The sequence below is a fragment of the Meriones unguiculatus genome, chromosome 5 (assembly GCF_030254825.1).
Source record: "Meriones unguiculatus strain TT.TT164.6M chromosome 5, Bangor_MerUng_6.1, whole genome shotgun sequence".
Taxonomy (NCBI): domain Eukaryota; kingdom Metazoa; phylum Chordata; class Mammalia; order Rodentia; family Muridae; genus Meriones; species Meriones unguiculatus.
Window position 1 is genome coordinate 132,380,225 of NC_083353.1, and position 21,476 is coordinate 132,401,700.

A 21,476-nucleotide genomic window follows, 5' to 3' on the forward strand; every position below is an offset into this window, starting at 1 on the left:
TGTGCTGATGTGCATGGACCAGGTTACCACCAGTGGCCATGTGGACGTCGTTGGTCGGGGCTGTCGTCTGGGCCATGCTGACGTCTGAGGGATGCACCTTGCCTGGACAGTGACGGAGAGCTGGGTCAGATGGCATGAGCACAGTCTTGTCTTGCCCCTCACCTGAAAGAGCTGGTCCTGGTGCCATGGGTGCCTGAGAGTGAGAAGGGTGACCAGCTCAGCTACCAGCCAAGCCCAGATCCACAGCTCTGAGCTGGCCCGCCCCAACATCTACCCCATCCATGAACTGCTGGAGCACGTGAAGGGGCTGGTCCAGCAGATCCAAAGCTGCAGGATCTCCATGGCACAGGGCAGTTGGAGGCTATCTGAGAGGAGTCCAGCAGGAACCCAGCACTGATGGTGCAGCAGGAGCTGAGGGCCTCGAACCACACCCATGGCTCCCTGCAATGAACATTTGCAGATAAAGCTGTTTAGACACTCCACAGCTTCCTCAGCAAGAAGCTTTCAAATTTTTTTTGTTTTGTTTTAGTTTTTGTTGTCGTTGTTTTGTTTTGTTTTTTGTGTGGGTTGCAAGGGCAGGGGTAAATATGGAGGGAGAAGAGGATGAGTGGGAATGGGGTACATAGTGTGAAATTCACAAAGAATCAATAAAAAGTTAAACAAATAGGCAAGTCACTCGAAGGCCTGCTTTGAGTTCTTAGAGTCTTACATCATGACCGCCAAGAGGAACTGCTCAGCGTGTCATTCATTCAACAACAGTACTTTTCCCCCTGTTGGCATCTGTTCCCAGCCAGGAAGCCAGGTATTCTGTCAGAGTAATGAGCTAAATAATGCACACAATTGCTATGAAAAAGGGTCAACACTGTGGTGTGCTGACACAGACCTGGTGAGTTTCCATGAGTTTATCTCTCTGTTGTTTTTGCTGTTGTTGGTGAGTTCCATGAGTTTGTTGTCTCTCTGTCGTTTTTGAAACCCAGCTTTAATCTACGGTGGTCTGATAAAATGCAGGGGGTTAATTCAGTTTTTCTGTATCTGTTGAGGTTTGCTCTGTGACTGAGGATCTGGTCAGCTTTGGAGAAAGTTCCATGAGGTGCTGGGAAGGTGCATTCTTTTGTGTTTAGGTGAAATGTTCTGTAGATGTGTGTTAGGTCCATTTGGCTTATAACATCTTTTAGCTCCAGTATTTCTCTGTATTTCTCTGTTTAGTTTTTGGCTGGATGGCCTGTGCATTAGTGAGATTGGGGTATTGAAGTCTCCCACTATCAGTGTGTAAGTTCAGCTTTTGTAATATTTCTTTTACAAATATGGTGGCCATGCATTTTGGAGCATAGATGTCAATAATTGATGAAAACATCATCTTGGTGGATTTTTTCCTTTGATTAGTATGAAGCATCCTTCCCATTTCTTTTGATTAAATTTGATTTGAAGTCTGTTTTGTCAGGCATTAGGATGGCTGGCTACACCAGCTTGTTTCTTAGGTCCATTTGCTTGGAAAGTCTTTTTCTTAATCCTTTGCTCTGGGGTAATGTCTGTCTTTATGCCGAGGTGTGTTTCATATATGCAGCAGAAGGATGGATCCTGTTTTCACATCATTCTGTTTGTATCTTTTTATTGAGGAATTGAGTGTATTAATATTGAGATATATCAATGGCCAATGATTGTTGATTCCTGTTATTTTATTGCTGCTGCTGGTGGTGGTAGTGTGTGCTTGTGTGTATGTGTTTCCCTTCTTTTAATTTTGCTAGTATGATATTATTTATTTCTTGTGTTTTCATGGGTGTAGTTAGCATCCTTGGGTTGAAGTTTTCCTTCTGGTATCTTATATAGGGCTAGATTTGTAGATATTGTTTAAATTTGACTTTTGTTTGGAATATCTTAGTTTGTCCAACTATGGTAATTGAAAATTTTGCTGGGTATAATAGTCTGGGTGGGCATCTGTGGTCTCTGTAGGCACATCTGTTGAAGCCCTTCCGGATTTTAGAGTCTCCATTAAGAAGTCAGCTATACTAATGTGAGAACTCAAAGGTTAACAGACTTCAGCTGCAGCATCACAATAAACAGGGGCCCGCTGAGGTGTTTTCTCACTACAGAAACTAAGGTTTGCTCTCCTTTACACTGATTAAAATTTTAAGATGACCCTAATTTTAGCAAATTGAATTCCTGCTTAAACAAAAAGGAGAGGACTTCAACCTTTCTGCAGTGCAACCACGGTCAACTCGTTCTTTTCTGTTGATAGCCAACGTGAGAGCCGGTGAGAACGTCAGGAAGAAGTGGCACAGCAGGACTCCTCATCACTCTGGGCTGCAGAGCTCGGATGGAGACCCCTCCCTGTGCTCACTGTCGGATTCTCTTCAACTTGTTCAGCAGTTTACAGAATACAGAGGTTGAATTGGGAAGCAAACTTTTCCACTTGAGACATGGCTTTTCATGACTGCTTTTACAATCAATCATATTGGAAGTTCTGGGGTTGTCCTGACGCCATCTGCTCTTCTGTACTTTACACAGATTAAGGAAATGACAAGGTCAGTGGGAGGGACTTGATTTTTGTTCAATAAAAATGTTTAACTGAAAATTCTCCCTTTTTAACTGAGTTCAAGACCCCTCCAGTCTTGAACATGATCCTTAACATATCTACCTATTAAATTGTTTTTGTCATATTTGGCTAACCTATATCTTGATTTTTTTCCCCTATTCACCACAAAGCGAGTCACCCACATTTATTCATGCCCTCTCCACCCTCCTCCCAACCTATGGAACTATTTAGGATAAAAACATCTTGCCATAGTAATGGGAATTGTAGTTAATATTTGGTGTTTGTCTCATCCAGTTAGACTCAAAAGGCATCTATGTAATTTGTTGGTCTCCTGTAGCTTAATCACCTTGTGTGCTAAAGGGCGTAGTGAGAATCTTGGAATTTTGGTTTCTTTTGAAAACACAACAATATTATAAGAATATGTTTTCACCCTACTCCCAGGTGTAAGGACATGGGGCTGCTTCACAGCTGATGATGGCTTTCCTCATGCTCTGGAGAGGGCATGGAGAGGGGTAAACACTTTCAGCCAAGTGGCTGGGTACAAGATTAACTCAAACATCAGCAGTTCTATTATATACAAATGTCAAATGGGCTGAGAAAGAGATCAAGGACACAACCTCCTTCACAATAGCCACAAACAATATAAAACATCTTGGGAGTAACTATACCTAAGCAAGGGAAAAAATTGTATGGAAAAAAAAAACTTCAAGGATTTGGAGAACAAAATTGAAGAAGATATCATAGAATATGGAAAGATCTTGGATCAGTAGGATCAACATAGTGAAAATGGCCATTCTACCAAAAGCAATCTACAGATTAAATGCAACATATCTTGAAAGGACAATACTCAGCTTCATACGGAAAAACAAAAACCCAGGATTTCTAAGACAATCCTGAACAGTAATAGAACTAACAGTATCGTCATCCCTGATTTCAAGCTCTACTACAAACTTATAGTAATAAAACACAACTGGCATAAAAACAGACATATTGATCAATGGATTTGAGCCAAAGCCTCAGACATAAGTCCACACACCTATGGACACCTGATTTCTGAAAAGGAAGCCAGAAACACACTGGAACGAAAGGCGGTCTCTTTAACAGATGGTGGATGTCTATCTGGCTGTCTGTGTGAAGGAGAAGGAAATAGATTTATTCTCATCACCCTGCACAAAACCCAAGTCCAAGTGAACCAAAGACCCCAGCGTAAAACCAGACACACTGAACCTGTAGAAAAAGAAGAGTGGGGAAGAGCCTTGAATGCTTTGGCATAAGACACAACTTCCTGAACAGAATGCCAAAAGCTCAGGCACTCAGTTCAACAGTTAATAAATAGGACTCATGAAACTGAAAATCTTCTATAAGGCAAAGGACACCATCAATATGTGAAACCAGCACCCGATAGGAGGGGAAAAGATTTTCACCAACTTCAACATCTGATAAAGGCTAATATCCAAAATATATAAAGAACTCAAGATTTTAGAGATCAACAAATTGAACAATGTAATAAAAAATGGGGTACAAATCTTAACAGAGAATTCTCAATAGAGGAATCTCAAATTACTGAGAAACACTTAAAGAAATGCTCAACATCCTTAGCTGTCATGGAAATGCAAATCAAAACTACTCTGAGATTCCACCTTACGCTGTTAGAATGACTAAGATTAAAAACTCAAGTGACAGCACATGCTAGTGAGAATGTGGAGAAAGTGGATTTCCATTGGTGGTGGGAATGCAAAACCATGCAGTCACTGTCAATATGGCAGTTCCTTGGAAGACTAGGGATTGATCTACCTCACAACCATTCCTGGGCATACACCCAAAGGATGCTCTGTCCTACAAAAGGTCACTCGCCCAACTCTAAAGCCAGGAACTTGAAACAACATCTCTCAACTGAAGGATAAAGAAACTGGAAATCCACACAAATGAATACTACTTAGCTGTTAAAAACAATGACATCATGAATTCTGTAGGCACTAGAAAAGATTATCCCGAGTGAGGTAACCCAGAAGCAGAAAGCCAAGCATGGCAGTAATCATCCGAAAGTGGATATTAGATGTGAAGTGAACGAATCATGCTACAATATACAGACAGGGAATATATGTACCAGGACGCTCTTCAGAGGCTGCATGGATCTTCCTGGGAAGGGGAAGCAGATGGATAGGGGGTTGCTGGGGGTGGAAATAGAAGGGATCTATCAGATAGAAGGGGATGGAGAGAGAGATTACAGAGAAGACTCAAATTGGAAGGCATTTGGGGTGGTGATTGGAATCCGAGTGTAGCAGAAACTCCCTGGAACCTATGAGGTGCAGAGCCTGAAGCATTCCTTCCGTGGCCGGGCAAGGCTCCCAGTGTGGCAATGGCAACACCAACCCAGCCTCAAAACTGTTAACCCACAGCCTGCCCTGCCTGGCAATGGTGGCACGAAACATGGGTGTGGCCAACCAGTGACTGGTCTAACTTGAAGCCCAAGCCACCAGAGGGATCTCATGCCTGTCACTGCCTGGATGATCAGGAACAGGAGGCAGGACAGCCTAGAGACCTAGAGTAGAACCAAACATAACTGGCAACAAAACAAAACAACAGAAATAAATGAAATAATTTCTGATGATATTCTGCTACTCAGAGATCAATGCCTTGTCCTGTTGTCATTAGAAACCCTTCCTCTGGCAGCTGCTGGGAGCGGAGGCTGAGACCACAGCCAAACTGTAGGCAGAAAGAGAGCCAGGCTGCAGATCTCCACCAGGACCATCCCCTCTGAGCTTGGGGAATCCTGCAGAAGATGGGGAGAGGAATTGTGGGAGCCGGTGGGTGGGGGACACAGGTAGCCCATGGCCCCTGGAATCAACTGAGCAGGGATCACGGGGCTCACCGAGATGGAAGTGCAGTCCTGGAGCCGGCCTGGGCCTGGGCTAGGGCCTCTGCATATGTGTAGTTGTGGCTTGGTGTTTTTGTGGGGTTCCTGAAGCGGGAGTGGGGTGTCTCGGACTCTTTGGTCTGCTCTTGGGACCCTTTTTCTCCTAGGCAAGGGTTGCCTTGCCCAGCCTTGATATTTGTGCCTGGTCTTATTGTATCTTGTGCTGTGTTTGGGTAATGTCCCTGGAAGGCTGCTGTTTTCTGTGCTCTGTGTGTGTGTGTGTGTGTGTGTGTGTGTGTGTGTGTGTGTGTGTGTGTGAACCGGGGGTGGGGGTGGTAGGAGGAGTGGAAGGAGGGGAAGCTGCAGTAGAGATGTATGAGAAAATAAATATTTTTTTAAAATGAGTGGGATTTTATCTGTAATTGGCAAATGAATCTGATCTCCCTCCCTCTTTCTCTCTCTCAGATGCTTCTCATGGGCCCTGTGTCAGTGGATGATGTCATCTTCCTCCTACTTCAACTCAAAACCTCAGACTGTGTTCTGACTTCTTTCGTTCTGCCCCACCCACAACTACTCAGCCTCACTCAGACAAAATTCTACTTCTATAGAAGAATCTTCTTTGCTCTTCTTTTCAGTCTGCACGTCTGCAGGGATTTTCAAAGAGCCTTTGAAGTGACCCCTTTCAAAGGATGCCGCTTTCAAGTAATCTGCCTGCTGTTGGGTGGCGTGGCTCCTTTTCTGCTTGTTCTTTGAAAGCTTTTTTACATTAATTTTTTTTGTTGATGTGCAAAATGTGTGTGCTTACATTTGCACATGCGTGTGCTTATTTAACATGTCCTGGTGCCCTCCCCATCCCTTTGCTTTGCTCTTGCTCATCTCCTTATTCCCTCCTTTTTATTTTCATGTCATATATTCTTTCTTCCCCTCATAGTCTCTTTCTACTTTCATTGCACAAGTCTTTATATATAAGTTTGAAGACAAATCTTACACATGGAAAAGTTCAGTGTTTTTCTGAGTCTGCCTGTGTGCTTGTTAGTTTTGTCAACTTGACACAAGCTCAGATCATCTGAGAAGATGGACTTCATTGGAGAAAATATCCCCAAAGACTGTGCTGTAGGAGAGTCTGCGGGGCATTTTCTTGATGACTGATTGATAGTGGAGGGCCCAGCTCTCTGTCGGCAGTGCCTCCCTGGTCCTAGGTGGTATTAGAACACAGGCTGAACAAGCAACGGGGAGCAAGCCAGTGAGCAGCCTTTCTCCATAGCCTCTATTTTAGCGTCTGCCTGCAGGTTCCCGCCCTGACATCTCTTGATCATGGATCTGAAGTCTGTAAGTAAACAAGCTGTTCCCTCTGCAGGTTGTTTTTGGTCCAAGCGTTTGTCACAGTAGTGGAAAGCACACTAGAACAGCCTGCCTGCTTACCGTGCTAAGACCCCACTGTTCATAGGGAGTTCATACAGTTTCAGAGCATTAGTGTCCAAGGCCATCAGGGTGGGGGCATGGCAGGGGGCAGGCAGGCATGGCACTGGAGAAGAAGCTGACAGCTTATGTCTTGACACACAAGCACAAAGCAGAGAGAGAGCTGCCTGGGAATGGCATGGGCTTTTGAATTCTTAAAGCCCGCCCCCAGTGACACACCTCCTTCAGCAAGGCCACACCTCCTGATCCTCCCCAAACTGTTCCACCAACTGAGCAGCAAGCATTCAAAAGTGAGCCATTTGCGCCATTCTGATTCAAGGCACCACACTGCCTTTGGATGCTTCGTTACCCAGTCCATCCACACAGCCCCGGGCAGGCCGGGTTGATCTCCATGTGCAGACTGTGGTGCGCACCCTTCATTTCCGCAGGACCTGCTGTTGTCTCCGTGTCTGCAGCATGTCTGTGTTCAGCAGCCAACCGTGTCCTCACAGTATGAGGCTCTGACATCGTTTCTACACCCTCACATGGCCCAAGCTCTTGGGTCCTTTGATCCTGCATATGCTGTTTCCTTTATCGGGGGTGGGGGTAGGGGTGGGGGTTCTTTATTCTCAGCATGTCCCTGTGGTGATGGTGTCTGTCTTGCCTGTAAGATCAGCTCTGATTTGAACCTTTCCTCCATTTTCTTCCCACTGCAGCTTCTGAGTCTTCCGGGTACTTCTATGTAGCTCCCTTTTTATAAAGCTCAGATAGTGTATTTCTTGCTGTAATTCCGTAACAGGTTCCACGCTCTTGATGAGAACTGACACGTTTGAGCTAATCGTTTGCATTTTCAGTTGGTGCTCTCTCATCACTATACATAGAATCAGAAACACCCGAGTGCTGGAGTGTGAGGCCTAGGTAAGGAGGCAGTTCAGGCACCGGGAGAGAGCTCAGTAGGCTAAGAGCACTTGCTATGTAAGCATGAGGACTTGAGTTCAAATCCCCAGCACATGCTTAAAAAGCTAGACCTGCCTGGCTTTGTGCACTGTGATCCCGACAGTGTGGAAGGCAGAGGTTGCTGTGATGTTCTGGCTGCCACCCAGAAAATCCAGGTCAGGCGCAGTTCCCGATTCAGAGAGAAACCCTGTCCCAAGGGACTGAGTTGAAGAGTAATAGAGGAGGCAGTCGGTGTCCTCCAGCCTCTACGGAATTCATTATGCTGAACAGCGCTGCAGCGAATCTTACAACCTCCCAGGCTGTCACCTGCGTGCGGGCCAGATTTACCTTTGACTTCTAGTTGACCTGTGACATTTATTACGACAGGATGCAGTGCTGTGAGTGATAGGAAGAGAATGGTCGCCAGCTCTCCCAGCCTAGCTTTCCGTCAGGACAAGCGCTGTGGAGACACACAGCACACTGCCCTCTGCTGACCCGGGCAATCAGAGAGGAAACCCAGACTTGAGCGTACTGTGCGTTTTCTGTGCCCAGGATGGTGGCTGGTGCCAAGCCATGAGGTCACATCTGGTGATATGATCACTTCTCTCAATTGTGCGCTCTCCTGGGCCCACCAGTTCTTTCCACCCAGGTCACTGGACGGCCACCAGGCGGTAAACTTTTCCTCTTTGCTTGGCCAGAGCTGGATGCAGCACTGTAATGAGTCACACTAACCCAGGCCTTACAAAATGGCTTTACACTTAGGTTTCACCTGCAAATACGCCCCAGTGTCCTGTGAGAACGGATGAGACGGTCCTCCCAGTCTGCAGAGAAGCGGGCTCAGCCAACAAGCCAGCGCCATCCCGCAGCTCCCCCCGGCAGAGACAAGGCGGAGCAGGAACCCACACATCTGCGCACGCCTCTGTGCCACCAGCCGAGTGCGTGGATCCATTCGTACCCACCTAACCCGGAGCCGTCTCCAGCTGACTCAACACCGGACGCATATACACAGCTCGGATCTCCCCCCCCAACGGTGGATCCCAGCGAGCCAGCCTCCACTAAGCTGTTTCACCAATTTCAGTAAATCCGTATTGCCCGTTCCTCAACGACCTTCAGATCATTGGCTATCTGCTTCAGAAAGGAAGCGAAAAGCAAGTACCTGTTCATTGAAATTCCAATCTGAAGCAAAGAAAAAGACAAAAACACTAGCATCGATATTTTTACCCTTCCAGTGCAAGCAACTGACTTATCTAAAACTTTTAAAAAAAGAACATGATTTTTCTTGATATTTTTTATTACATAATTGGAAGTTTTAGTTCTGCCAAACTTGGATGGTTCCTCCAGTCAAGCTTTGCAGCTCCTCATTAAACTGGCTTTTACTGATATTTATTTATTTTACTTTCACAGAAGAAAGGACTTCCTCGAAGCTTTCCTCTGATTTGTTGCTTATATTGTTCAGCAAGGGCAAAAAAAAATGTGATTCTGAGAAACTTAACTAAAATAGCACTTGCGTTCTCCCAAGTGATAAAATACGAAGTTTCTACCGATATATATCAAGGGAGCTAAGTATTCTCACACATAATATGTACTTAGACTTAATCTTTGTGTCACTATACAAGGTGACGTTTTAGGGAGATGCCCGTCGGGCAGGTGTGCGTTCCTGGCTTCCCTCACAGCGGTGGCACACGCCCACTAAGAGGCAGCACGAGGAGGAGGGCTCACAGCTCGAGGTACAGGGGCACAAGCACATGTCATGTACAGTCGTGAACGAACGCTGGAGCTCAGCTCTCTCCTCATTCAGCCCTGACCTCAGTCCTGCCCAGCCCCGCCCACATTCCTGGGGATCTCTTCCCGAAGTTGAAACTCTTGGGAGCATCCTGACAGTCACCAGAGCTGTGTTTCCATGACGATTCTAAGTTTCCTTGGTGAGTCTATGTTTCCATGGTGTTTCTAATCCAGTCAACATGTGATGTGAGCATGTGTGACATGAATGGCACACTCACATTCGTGCTGTGTAGTTTTGCTCCTTCGTCCTTATTCTCTTCACTGTATTCGAGAGAGGGCTTCCGGCACCACACGCTCCGTTCAGCTTAAGAACACACACAGCAGGCACACTGAGCAGTGAGCTGGCTGCCCGCTTCTGCAGTCTCTGGCAGGTCCCCCCCATTATTAAAGGTTCAAAAGTGTTGATTAAATTCCCACTAATGGGTGTGGGTGCTCACCTTTAATCTCAGCACTTGGGAGGCAGAGGCAGGAGGTCTCTGTGTTGAAGACATCATGGTTTCTGTTGTGAGTTCTAGGCTGGCTAGAGACTACACAGTGAGACCCCATCTGAGGCAACACACAAACAAACGCCCACAAATTCACTGTTTACTCACCAGATTCGCTCTTTAGAACCGGCTTCCATTGCTTGTTTGTAATCTTCATGTAAACTTTCTTTTCTTTTCCTTTCCTTTCTTCCTTTTTTCTTTCCTTCTTTCCTTCCTTCCTTCCTTCCTTCCTTCCTTCCTTCCTTCCTTCTTTCTTTCCTTCCTTCCTTCCTTGCTCTTTCTTTCTTTCTTTCTTTTCCTTCTTTCTTTCTTTCTTTCTCTCTCTCCCTTCCTTCCTTCCTTCCTTCCTTCCTTCCTTCCTTCCTTCCTTCCTTCTTTCTTTCCTTCCTTCCTTGCTCTTTCTTTCTTTCTTTCTTTCTTTCTTTCTTTCTTTCTTTCTTTCTTTTCCTTCTTTCTTTCTCTCTCCCTTCCTTCCTTCCTTCCTTCCTTCCTTCCTTCTCTCTCTCTCTTTCTCTCTCTCTGGAGACAGGCTATCACATAAAACAGGCTAACCTGGAACTCACTATGTAGCTGAGGATGACCTGAACTTTTGATCCTCTTGCCTCCCCCTCCTATTTACTGGAATTACAAGAACCAGCTAAAATTAAGTGGCTTCACTTTTCAGACTCGTTTTAGTTGCACAGAGTTGAGCTTTCTGAGGCCAGGAAGTTCCCACCCCTGTGACCGCATGCATGGCCAGGCCCATGCTAGAGCACACTCTAGAACTGATGAGCCCACACTTCCATGCCGCTGCGCACACCCCACAGCGTGCAAGAGGCTCATTTCAGCTGTTTACGAGTTGTGGACGATGGTGCCGTGATGTTACGTTTCTGTTGATGGGGAGCTTCAGGGTCGTTTCACAACCCAGACATCACTGGCGCTCTTCCTTCCACCCCTCCCTCACACTCACCCTCTCCCTCACATTCACCCTCTCCTTCACACTCACCCTCTCCCTCACACTCACTCCTCCCTCACGCTCACCCTCTCCCTCACACTCCTTCTTCACACTCACCCTCTTCCTCATGCTCACCCTCTTCCTCACACTCACCCTCTTCCTCAAACTCACCCTCTCCCTCACACTCACCCTCTCCCTCACACTCACCCTCTCCCTCATACTCACCCCTTCCCTAACAGAGGCTGCACTGACTTGTCCCAGGGTGTTGTAGTAGCTGGTCTGGGTTAGGCTGCCCTGTGTCCATACTGCATTGCACCATCACCTTCTGTTTGATCCCCACAAGCATCTCCATCCCAACGATACCTCGAACTCTGTTTCCTAAAATGAGACCTGTGAGGTTTGGTACCGGGTCCAGGTACAGAGAGCATTCGATAAGGTGGGATTTGGGCCCAGGTCATTCATCTTTGGACGCAAGTCCAACTCTTGACACCGGCACCATCTGGAGCATGGGAAGTGTCAGGCTGGTCATAAAGTTCTCATCTTTCATCAGTTGGCCAAATGAATCAGATGCCTGAAGTGCGCAGGGACGTGTCTCAGCAGAAGGGATGAGATGGACAGCTGGGATGAAGTCAACAGAAAAGGAAAAAGGTCAACAACAAGGACAAACGAGACTGACTGCCCCAGATTAACGGGCACCGGGAGAGGAGCCAGACTCAGTACCTGTGCACCCCACAGCCGTGTGTGTGTGTGTGTGTGTGTGTGTGTGTGTGTCTGTGTGTGTGTGTGTAGACTCAGGCACCTGTGCACCCCACAGCTGTGTGTGTGTGTGTCTGTGTGTCTCTGTGTGTGTGTGGAGACTCAGTACCTGTGCACCCCACAGCCCTGTGTGTGTGTGTGTGTGTGTGTGTGTGTAGGAGACTCAGGCACCTGTGCGTCCCATGGCTGTGTGTGAAGGAGACTTATGTGTACGGGGTAGAGATTTCCCATGGGGAATGGGACCAGGTAGAACACAGGTTCAAGACTGCAGGACAGGGACATGGAAGGAGAGCCTGGGAGCTCAGGAGAGAACTCGAGGGTTATGGCTAAGTGGATCTGTATGAAGACAGTTCCTGCATTCTCAAGTGCTCAGACATCTTAGTGCAGGGATGAACTGGGCACAAACTGTGCACGGTGATTGCAAAACACACCTCAGCAGCAACCTGGCCCTGCAATGGGCCTGGGGAATTGGACCCACACAACATGTACTCACACATGGTCTGGAGCTCTCGGCATTTGGGGCTGGGATGTAGGCTGGTGGAGGGCTTGTCTGGCACGTGTGAGGCCTCAGCCTCAATCCCTAGCACTGGGGCAGGGGTAACAGAAATTCTTGTTTTCCTAGAGCTTTTCAGGAGTGTTGACTCTTGATTTCACAATACTGTGTTGTCAACTACAAAGTTCAAGATAAAGAGCCACAGGGAAGATAAAGAGCCACAGTCAAGGTACAAAACAATCACACACAAAATATTCCTAAAGGTTTAAGTATGATTTTACCTTAGGCGGCAGTCATGACGCCCTGGCGTGCGTGGTCACACCTGCCCTGTGGGCTGCAGGATGGTAGAGCGCAATGGCTTCGCCTGTGCTCCATCCTCCTTCCCTTCCCCAGAGCGGCTGCTGCCTGCTGTTGAGGCAGATTGTGAAACCGCAGGCCAGATGTCAACAGCTTTCAAACTTCTAAAGCCTTTAGGAGAAAAAAAAGCTTCGGAGTGTTTTCTTAGATTTTTATTTAATATCTACTTTAGCGTTACTGTGGGTATGTGCTGTTATGGAGGACTTGAGAGCGCCAAAGCATGTTTGTGGAGATCAGGGAACAGCTTTGTGGAGTTGGATGTTTTTCTCTGTGTGTGTTCTAGGGATCAAACTCAGCCAAGAGGCTTGCATTGCAAGGGCCTATACCTCTATACCTGCTATGCCGTCACAGCATTCCCAATATTTTCATACACACACATATAATCATTTTTTGAACTGACGCTAAAATATACTGGAAGGCACAATTGTCCCCACTAGCAAGAAACTGATCTCAGTTTTTTTATTCTATGTGAGATTAAAGTTTGGCATAATTAAAGAGGTAATTGCCTTTTACAATTAGAATTATTTAAAACCCCAAGCCCCCAAAAAGCAAAGGAGAAAGAAAGAGATGTAAACAGGAAGATGCCCGCCGTGGCCTTGTACTGCTTTCCTTTTTCTGGTCAACTTGAAAGAAGCATCAAAAGGCAGAAAATGCTGCCGGGGGTTCAGTTGTGTTCTCTCCAACCCCATTTTTCAAACTTCAGGGTTTTCTCATGATGTGTTAATTTTGTGGTACACCAAAATTTATGAGAATGTTTAGTTCAAACTCAGTTTCTCTGGGTTGCTCCAGCCCCCTCGCCTGGCATCCCGCCGGGTGCACTGATTGCAAGGTCCGTGGCGGTGGCAGCAGCTTTGAGAGATGCAGTGTGGTGGTCTGACGAGGACCTGAACCTCAGCTTCTGTTTGGATTTTCCAGTGCGCATGATAGAAATGTAGCATTTAGTGGCTGGAGGTGTGCCATTTCAACAGCCACTTGTAATTACCCGAATAGCTTGCCTGTTAAAATCAGCCCATGATATTACTTTTTCTTTTCTTTTCTTTCTTTCTTTTTTTTTTTTTTTTGTTTGTGCGTGATCAAACAGTGGGGATAGATGGGTTTTGTTTTCTGGGAATTCAACTCAGAGCTGAGCATATGCTGGGCAAGCACCATCCTGCATGCAAACACACATACACACACATCCACCTAGCACTGACTTTAGAAAGTTTAGGTGCACAGAAATGGATTAGTTTGAAAGGATGTGAAGCTCCAGGGCAGAGTGGACACATCCTTTCTGTGTCCAGCCAGGGCTTCTGTGAGTTACTCGGAGGTGCCTGTTAGGGAAGTGACCATGAAACTGATGTTTATTAATTTGTATCACTCTACAGAAGAAGTTATGACTCTTTTCATTTCCTGGCTTCTTCTTTTGTTCATTTGCCCTTGTCTACCAAAGAAGCAATTCATGTTCTCAGACATTAATTAGGGGAGTTTCTTTTCAGCTGGAATTAGGCTATGTAAACTGAAATGCACATGGGAGGGTCGTGGACAGACTGGGGAGGAGGCTGCCAGGGGTCTCAGAGTGAAAGGTCAGAGGTCACACACGCCCTCCAGGATTGTAAGGTCATAAGTGGCTGTGTGTCAAGCATAACTCAGAAATAGTGAAGACCAGAAAGGTGCTACGTTGTTCACAGCTCACCCCGTCGTTCACAGCTCACCCCGTCCTTCCGCTGTGCAGTCTCAGGCCAGTGTGCGCTGTCCTTTCCCACTGACCCATGCATTTGCCAAGCGTCACAGGAGTCAGGGAGAACAGCTTCTAAGCAAAGCCGCTCAATTCTCCCTGCTCTGCAGCTTGCACACAGCCAAGGGGAAAGCCAGACAAGGCATTTCTCTGCGGTAAGGAGACAACAGCTCACCTAGGCTAGAAATACAGACTCCTTCCACACCATTACACACTTGATACTCAGGGAGCAGAAAACCCAGAAGGTACCAGGCGTTACAGCCACTACAGTGTTGGGGCTTCAGACTGACTTTGGTCTGCCTCTGGGCTCTGTGGCCTCTTCTTGGTCCCTGGGCCCTCGCTGTCCTTGGATCTGGTTCCTTTCCACTCATCTTCAGTTATGTTCTTTACACTCATCTTCACTATGTTCTGAGGAGAGGCGAAGTCCCCTCCAACAGTCACTAAGCAGGGGCCCACAGCCCATAGGAGCGAGCCCAGAACAGTCTGTGTGACTTGGGAAGCAGCTGCGGTGAGCCCGGCAGCCCCCTACCCCAGCGCCCAGCGCCCAGCAGCTCCCTATCCCCGCGCCCAGTGCCCAGCAGCCGTGCCAGGGAGGGCAGCCCGCCTTCTAGCTCCTGTCAGTCAGGGCACTGCTGGACGGAACACCCACTTGGAAATCTCCCCTGGCCTTCCTGCAAGGCCTCGTGGGTAATGACCCCTTTCGAATATTCTGAACTTGCACGATTCCACAAGGCTTGAGCTGCTACACACAGTGTGTTGTGACCCTTGTGACCCTTGCACTTCTGTGGGTAACTCCAGCAACATGCAAACCACCATGGTCATGAGCAGAATCTGGCCAGTGTCTTCAGGTGGAGGCTAGCTCTGTGGCATGAGGACACAGTAAGGAGCCACCTGTGAACCAGCGTGCACACTCGCCAGACAGACACTGCGGTGCCATCCCCGAGCCCGAGCGCACACTTGTCACATGTCAGCTCTGCTTTGCACCATGAGCTTGGGCTTCACGCTGCCTGCAGCCTGCGGCTGTGTTACCTCTCAGTCACCCAGCTGGGCTGCAGCTGTCACAGGGATTCAGAGCGTCTCATCTTCCCCCCCAGTAGAGCTCCATCCTCTGCCTTTTGCACAGCTTCAGCACTGGAGCCACCTTCAGCTCTTCATCTTCCTCTCCCTGGCACCTGCTTTGCAGTTTTCCAGCGAGCTTTGCCACCTTCATGGCACCTCACTCAGAGTTCCTCACTCCAGCCACTCTGTGTGCACCTGTCTTGGTCACCTCTCACCTGCACACTCCTGTGAAATAACTCCCCCACCTTGGTGAACCAATCCCGGAGATTCCGAGGCCACAGACGAGTGTCCAGTCTCTCTGAAGTCTGTGACATTCTCCCTGTGTTGCCTCTGGAGATACTGTTTTTCCTGTGTGATCTGGCCTGGCGGCCTCTGCACCAATGTCATCTCCATGCAGAGGATTCCGCAGACTACAGTTAACACGGCCATGGTGCTAGGGTGGTGGAATGTTACAGATCCAGAAACAGCAAGAGCTTCTGTCTAGTGCCCTGAGTAGGCTTTTTACACCCACATTCACATCTGATCTGACATTCGGTTTTATTGCCAGGTGAGGTTGTTGGAACGTATTTCCTTAGCAGCACCCCGAATCCACCAGCCCAGGGGCTAAGAAGTCAGAACACAGGCAGAGGCTGCTCTGCACAGCGGAAATTGCTCTGGTCAGGGTCCTTAACAATGTTTGGAAATCGAATTCATTTGTGACTTTGTTTTGTTCCGTGACTACGAAAAGGTACCTACTCTCACCCATGGTGGAACATGTCTTTTTGTTGTAGCCTGAATCAGCGTTACCAGCTCATGATCACTTATATTTGAAAGTGAATAAGCTCTTACTTTCTCTGGAACGAAAGCTGTGTTTTGCACCTACCCTCAGCAGACTTACCCTCAAACTGTATTTACCCCACAGCTCCAGGCAAGTGAAAACACTAAGTCCATGTCTTTTCTCTCTCTCTTTCTTCCTGCTCCTTCTTTCTTGTTTGTTTGAAGCACGCTCCAATTTCTTAGCTGGACTGGTCCTGGAGCCTTTTATCCAATGAGCGGCACCTCCTGGGTAGCCCGGGTAAGGGGAGCGCTTGGCGCCTGTCATTTCTTCAGTCTCACTTCTGCCCTGATTGCATGTTTCTCCATTCGATCCTATTGAAGGTGGGGCCGTAAGTCTCACCTCAGGGCGCTGGCTACGAGTGCTTCGGGTCAGCAGACACACACATAGCAAATGTCTGGGGCAGCATCAGAGAGCTTGCTGAAGTGCTATGCTGAGTCATCAAGAGCAAGGTGTGTGCTCCGGAAGTGAGGCCCAGCGGAGATGAGAGTGTAAAAGGTGCAGAAGAAGATCAGAGTTCCTGAGGGGTGGAACTGGCATGTGACCCAGCAATTACAGTCCCTGTCCAGTCTCTATATGAGAGGGAAGGGCCAGCACAAAGCTACAAAACAGTATTCTAAGTGAAGAAGACCAGGCACAAGAGGCCACTCTGTGTACGTGTAAGCCATGTCCAGAGTAAGCAGAGTCTGTGACAGAAAGTGGATTGCTGTTGCCCAGGGCTGAGGGGAGGTGTGCAGAGTGGAGGAAGGGATGACTGCAGAGGAATATGGGATTTCCTTTGGAAGCTGTGAAAGCACTTTAAAGTTGATCATGGTTATGGGTGCCTACGTGTGAGTATGTTGAAAAATTAAAGTTAAAAATGCAGATTCCTAGGAGGGATTTCTGAGGTGATATTCTGATGACTTGAAAAGTGGAGTGGTGTGCTGTGGGGAGAAACGGTCACTCTGCTGGTTAAGATGGCTTTCCATCCAGCTCTATAGCATGCTAAATTCCCTCCCCGAGTCTGTGTTCTCTTTTCAGAAGTGACCTCATAATCCTATAGTGTACACATTGAGAAAACAGATTTTTATTCTATTTTTGCCCAGTGCCATACACACAGAATGCTCTGTGTGTGCTACAACCACTACTGAGTCCATGTAAAACTGAACTTGAGTGGGACAGCACAAGCATACAGATGTCTCAGTGAAAACCCAAAGGCACTAAAGTTTCAAGCAGAAAAAGAGAAGAGGCAAGCTAATGCATAGGTTTGATTAACAGTTTAAGAAATGCTTACTGAATGCTCTTCCCTTTCTAACTACTAGCCTGCCAGATGTGCAAGGAGAAACAGGAAACAGCTTGCTCGGTGTACAAATAAGTCGTGGCCCTTGACTTGGGCTCAGCAGGCATTTAAAAAATGTGTAAGAAAGCATCGAGTTTGTATAATAGAAATACACTTGATTGTGCAAAGAAGAGGTGGGATGGGAAAAGGGCCAGAAGAAGTGATCTGTTCAGCATTAAAGTTGCTCACTACTGACTTGAGGTTGCCTAGCTCAGTGGAGACTTGTCGAGATCCTGTTGACACTTCACAGCGATTATATATAGTTCAATCAATTTTGTTCAGTAGAAGAAAGGGAAAAGCTATTCCCAAGCTGTTTAAGAATGCCCTCTGTAGGATGTAGTTCAGAGACGCACACTCAAAGCTCCAGGGTACTCGGCAGTGAAATATCTTGGGTGTTTCTAGTTCCTCCGTAGACTCTCTTCACTGACTCGTCCCACGTAAACGGTATACACTGAGCAAAAATGGTTCCGAGAATGTTGTCTAAATTATCCGAGCAAGCATGTTACCTACTGACCATTCCCATGTAACACCCAGGGCTGTTTACACAATCACTTCCTTTTCAAACAAATATCTGTCAAGTGTGTGTGTGTGTTCCCTTCAGGAAAAGCTTGAGGTTGACTGAAGGCTTTGATTTAGGGATGCCACAGGGCTGTGTCTAAGAGTACGAACGAACTGTGATGACAGAGTGGATGACAAAAGCAACAGTCCCAGCGCAGGGATCTTCAACCTCCACGGTGGTCCAGAGCAGCTTAGGGGCATCCAGGGACTTGGTTGTTCTGCTAAGCCATTAGCACCAGACATCCCGTCAGACACTTCCTGAGCACGCCGTACTGCCAGGTGCTTTACTCGGCTGTTCTTGGTTGTAAAGCGGTGAAGAGATTATAGGGCTCTTCTCATGGCAGATTCGAGTTCTGGACAGGAGACTCTGACTGGGGAGGCGGTTTGACGGGCCTGCCGCGACGGAAGATGGAGAACCTTTAATAGGCAGAACCCCCTGAGGAAGGCCAGAAGAGCGTAACTCAGAGCCGTGCACTGCAGAGTCGACTACTCGAGGATCGCCCAACGGGGATGCTCTCTGCGGCCCAGCCCGCGGAGCTTCCAGCATCGGGTGGATGGGCACAAACTGAACTCCTCAGACAAAGGAGGCTGACGCGGCTTCGGAGCACCGTCAGCTCTCTTCACGTGAGGCTCAGCGGGCCCCCGGCCCGGGGTCACGTGACGCGCCCGCGTGCGCAGGCCTGGGCGGGCTCCGTGGAAATCAACTTCCGGTGAGGCGGTCGCGGACGCCGGGCGGTGCGTGGGCTGCCCCGACTCGGGTTCCTGGGCTCGCGGCCTGCGGGAGGGGGCGGGGGTCCCGCGTCCCGGGCACGGAGCCGGTGCGACGCGCGGCAGCACCGCGGCGGAGCAGGTAAAGGGTGCTCGCCGCCGGGGTCCGCGCTCGGCGGCGGTGGGCAGGTGGCGGAGCGCCCGCCAGCCGCGAGGCCGCAGCCGGGCGACGCGCGGGGCCCGGCCCGGGGCGGCACCCCCTCGCCCGCCGTCGCGCGGCCCGGAGCGCACAGCCCCGGAGCTCGCCTGCTCGCCGCGCCGCAGCATCCGGCGGAACGGAAGTGTCGAGCCGGCCGCTGTTCCCGCCGGCGCCGAGCGGCGCGCCCCTTCCGGTCCCGCCGCGGCCGGGCCGTGCGCACTGCGCGCCGGGGTCTTCTCGGAGAGCCGGTCGCGGCGCCCACCGGGGACGAGTGCCCAGCGCCCCGCGCCGCCTCGGGCCGTCCCCGCCCTTCCGTCGTTTGCACGCGAGCGTCGGCTTTGGCGGTGCGCGCCGCTGTGGCCGTCCGCACTGCGTTCAGCTGAGGTCCCTCAGAGACGGTCCCCGGTCCCCGGCTCCTGTGCCACTGTGCAGACACTGACAGCGTGCGCCCCGAATCCTGGCCGCCCGGGTCGGTGGATGGCCCCGGGGCACGTTTGCATGCTGCGTGGTTGACGGGTCACTGGGTGGGCCAACATCATCTCGCCTTTTAAGCCGCACGCCTGCAGGACACTCCGGGAAGGGTGACAGCAGCAGACAAGAAGTAGAGCTCTGCACTTGTGGTCCTCCTCCCCCTTCCCCGGCCACTTTGGTTGCTCTCCGGGTGTCTGTGTGTCCCTCACCTGTCGGGATCAGTGCCTCAGGGAACAGGCTGGGTCTGCTGTACCTCCTTGGAGCCTCCAAGCAGCATGATAGTGTGTGGAGAGCTGCCTGGGGAGGAAGTTTGGTCCTCTAGGATGGCTAGGAGGCAGTTCTGTGGGCTGGGAAATGTGTACCGGTTGCCTAGCAACAGCATGGTCCAAATGAATAAACATGAAACAAAAGGAGAAAGTAATCCAGGAATTTTGCGTTTTTAAGAAAAATTTCAGTCATCTTACTATTTCACAGAAAAGGAAAGCTGCTTAGAAAATCATCCAGAGAAACATCTATTCCTCTGAGTTTCTGAGAGAGAGAGATGAACAGATAGGACTTTGCCTAATGGTGCACTTCACATTGAGCGCGCGGCTACTGTCAGATTTGTAAAGATATACACGTTTTATGAATGAAGAAAATCTTGAAGGGAATAAGTCAAGTGGGGGTGGATTGAGGTTGGTGAGGTGTTTCTGTGTATGAAAAAGGAGAAAAAGTTCACACTACCATTCCCCACTGGCAGCCTGTACTTTGTAACTTTAAATCTCATTTCTGTAAAATGTAAACTTTTTGAAAGGCCACTCTGTATCAGTGTGTATCCATTTCTTACTAATGGCATGTTCTCTTTTAGATTTGATACATTTTAGGGTTTGGTTTCCGGCTGTGTCCCCTTTCTTTAGTTCCCAGTAATACGGCTTTAGCTTATGTGAGTTGGAGTTGATGCACATTTTCCTGAAAGGCATTTCGTTCACATTTCAGTTTAGGGTAAGCCTTCCGTTACTTACCTCAGTATGTCTTTGTATACCCTCTTACAAGTGCCCAGTCAGCTCACTGGCATCATTCAGGATAGCTACAGATTCATCTGTGTTCATTTTTCTGTTCAGGGATTGTGTAAGTGAAATGGTGGGTGTAGCCCTTTGTTCCCACTTTCTTTCACTGAATGCCTTTCTAGTTCACCCTTTAGGTGTCTGTGTCCGAACTTAGTGTCTCCTTAAAAAGGGGAGTGGTGCTTAATGAAAAGACCACAGTGTACTCACTAGTTGGTGGGCGTTTAGGTCATTTCTAAGTTTTGAACTGTTGCAGTGGTCTTTCCATCCAGCCCCAAGCTCCCAGGATGATGACTCAAGAGACTCATAATCTATTTACAGATACCTAGGCCATATAGATAGGCTCTTCTCTGACTAGCTTATAAATTAAAATAACCCATTATACTAATCTATATTTTGCCATGTGGCTGGTTACCTCTGCTTAGGCACCATGCCTCTGTTCTCCTTACATCTTCCAGGGTGAAATCTCCTGTGCCTGGCTCTAAACTGGCAGATGTCTACATCCTGTTTCCTGCCTCAGCTACAGGCCATTAGGTTTTTTTTATCGACAGGTGATGATTTCATACAGACACAGTGATTCCTTCTATGTTGTATTTTGGAATGAAGCTGTTTTAAAATTCGTTTTCGGTCTATAATCATATTTAAATCTTAGGAGACACTTTTTCATTTCCTTTGGATAAACAATGAGAGGTGGAGTGTTGGGCCACCAGCAGGTGCACAGTTAACTTTTTAGCACTACTGTTTTTTTGCAGTGGCTGCTCCGTGCTGCGCTCCTATGCATCAGTCAGATTTTGACACTTCAGCTCCTGTTTTAGCTACTTCCGGAGGTGTTTCCCGATGACTCGTTCTTTTATTTTTTGAATTTGAGTCAGGGTCTCAAATGGCCCAATCTGGCTTTCCACTGGCATTGTAGCTAAAGCTAGCCTTATTTCCCGATTCTCCTGCCATCTCCTGCAGCTGTGCTTGCACTGTGTGCTTCCATGCCTGGTTCTCACATGATTTTATGTGAGTTTTTAGGTAACTAATGGGCAAGACATTTCCCTGTGCTGCTGTTTGCCATC

The 21,476-nt window shown here is 48.3% G+C and overlaps 1 protein-coding gene and 1 long non-coding RNA gene across 9 annotated transcripts in view; both read left to right on the top strand.

Moving 5' to 3' along the window:
* LOC132654334 (uncharacterized) overlaps positions 1 to 6,715 on the top strand; it is a 37,631-nt gene extending 30,916 nt beyond the window's left edge. For 2 of the 3 annotated variants that reach the window (XR_009592028.1, XR_009592031.1), the window contains 2 exons: positions 2,237 to 2,522; positions 5,856 to 6,715. This is a non-coding gene — a long non-coding RNA (uncharacterized LOC132654334). The remainder of the gene's footprint in view (positions 1 to 2,236; positions 2,523 to 5,855) is intronic. The other variant, XR_009592033.1, reaches the window with a different exon arrangement.
* Positions 6,716 to 18,680: 11,965 nt separating this feature from the next.
* Positions 18,681 to 21,476, top strand: part of Ccdc91 (coiled-coil domain containing 91) — a 118,011-nt gene continuing 115,215 nt past the window's right edge. For 2 of the 6 annotated variants that reach the window (XM_060384525.1, XM_060384524.1), the window contains exon 1: positions 19,093 to 19,370. The gene's annotated coding sequence lies outside the window, so the exon portion shown is untranslated. Of the gene's footprint in view, positions 18,845 to 19,092; positions 19,371 to 21,476 lie in introns of those variants that run through there. The other 4 variants (XM_060384522.1, XM_060384523.1, XM_021646014.2 and 1 more) reach the window with 4 other exon arrangements.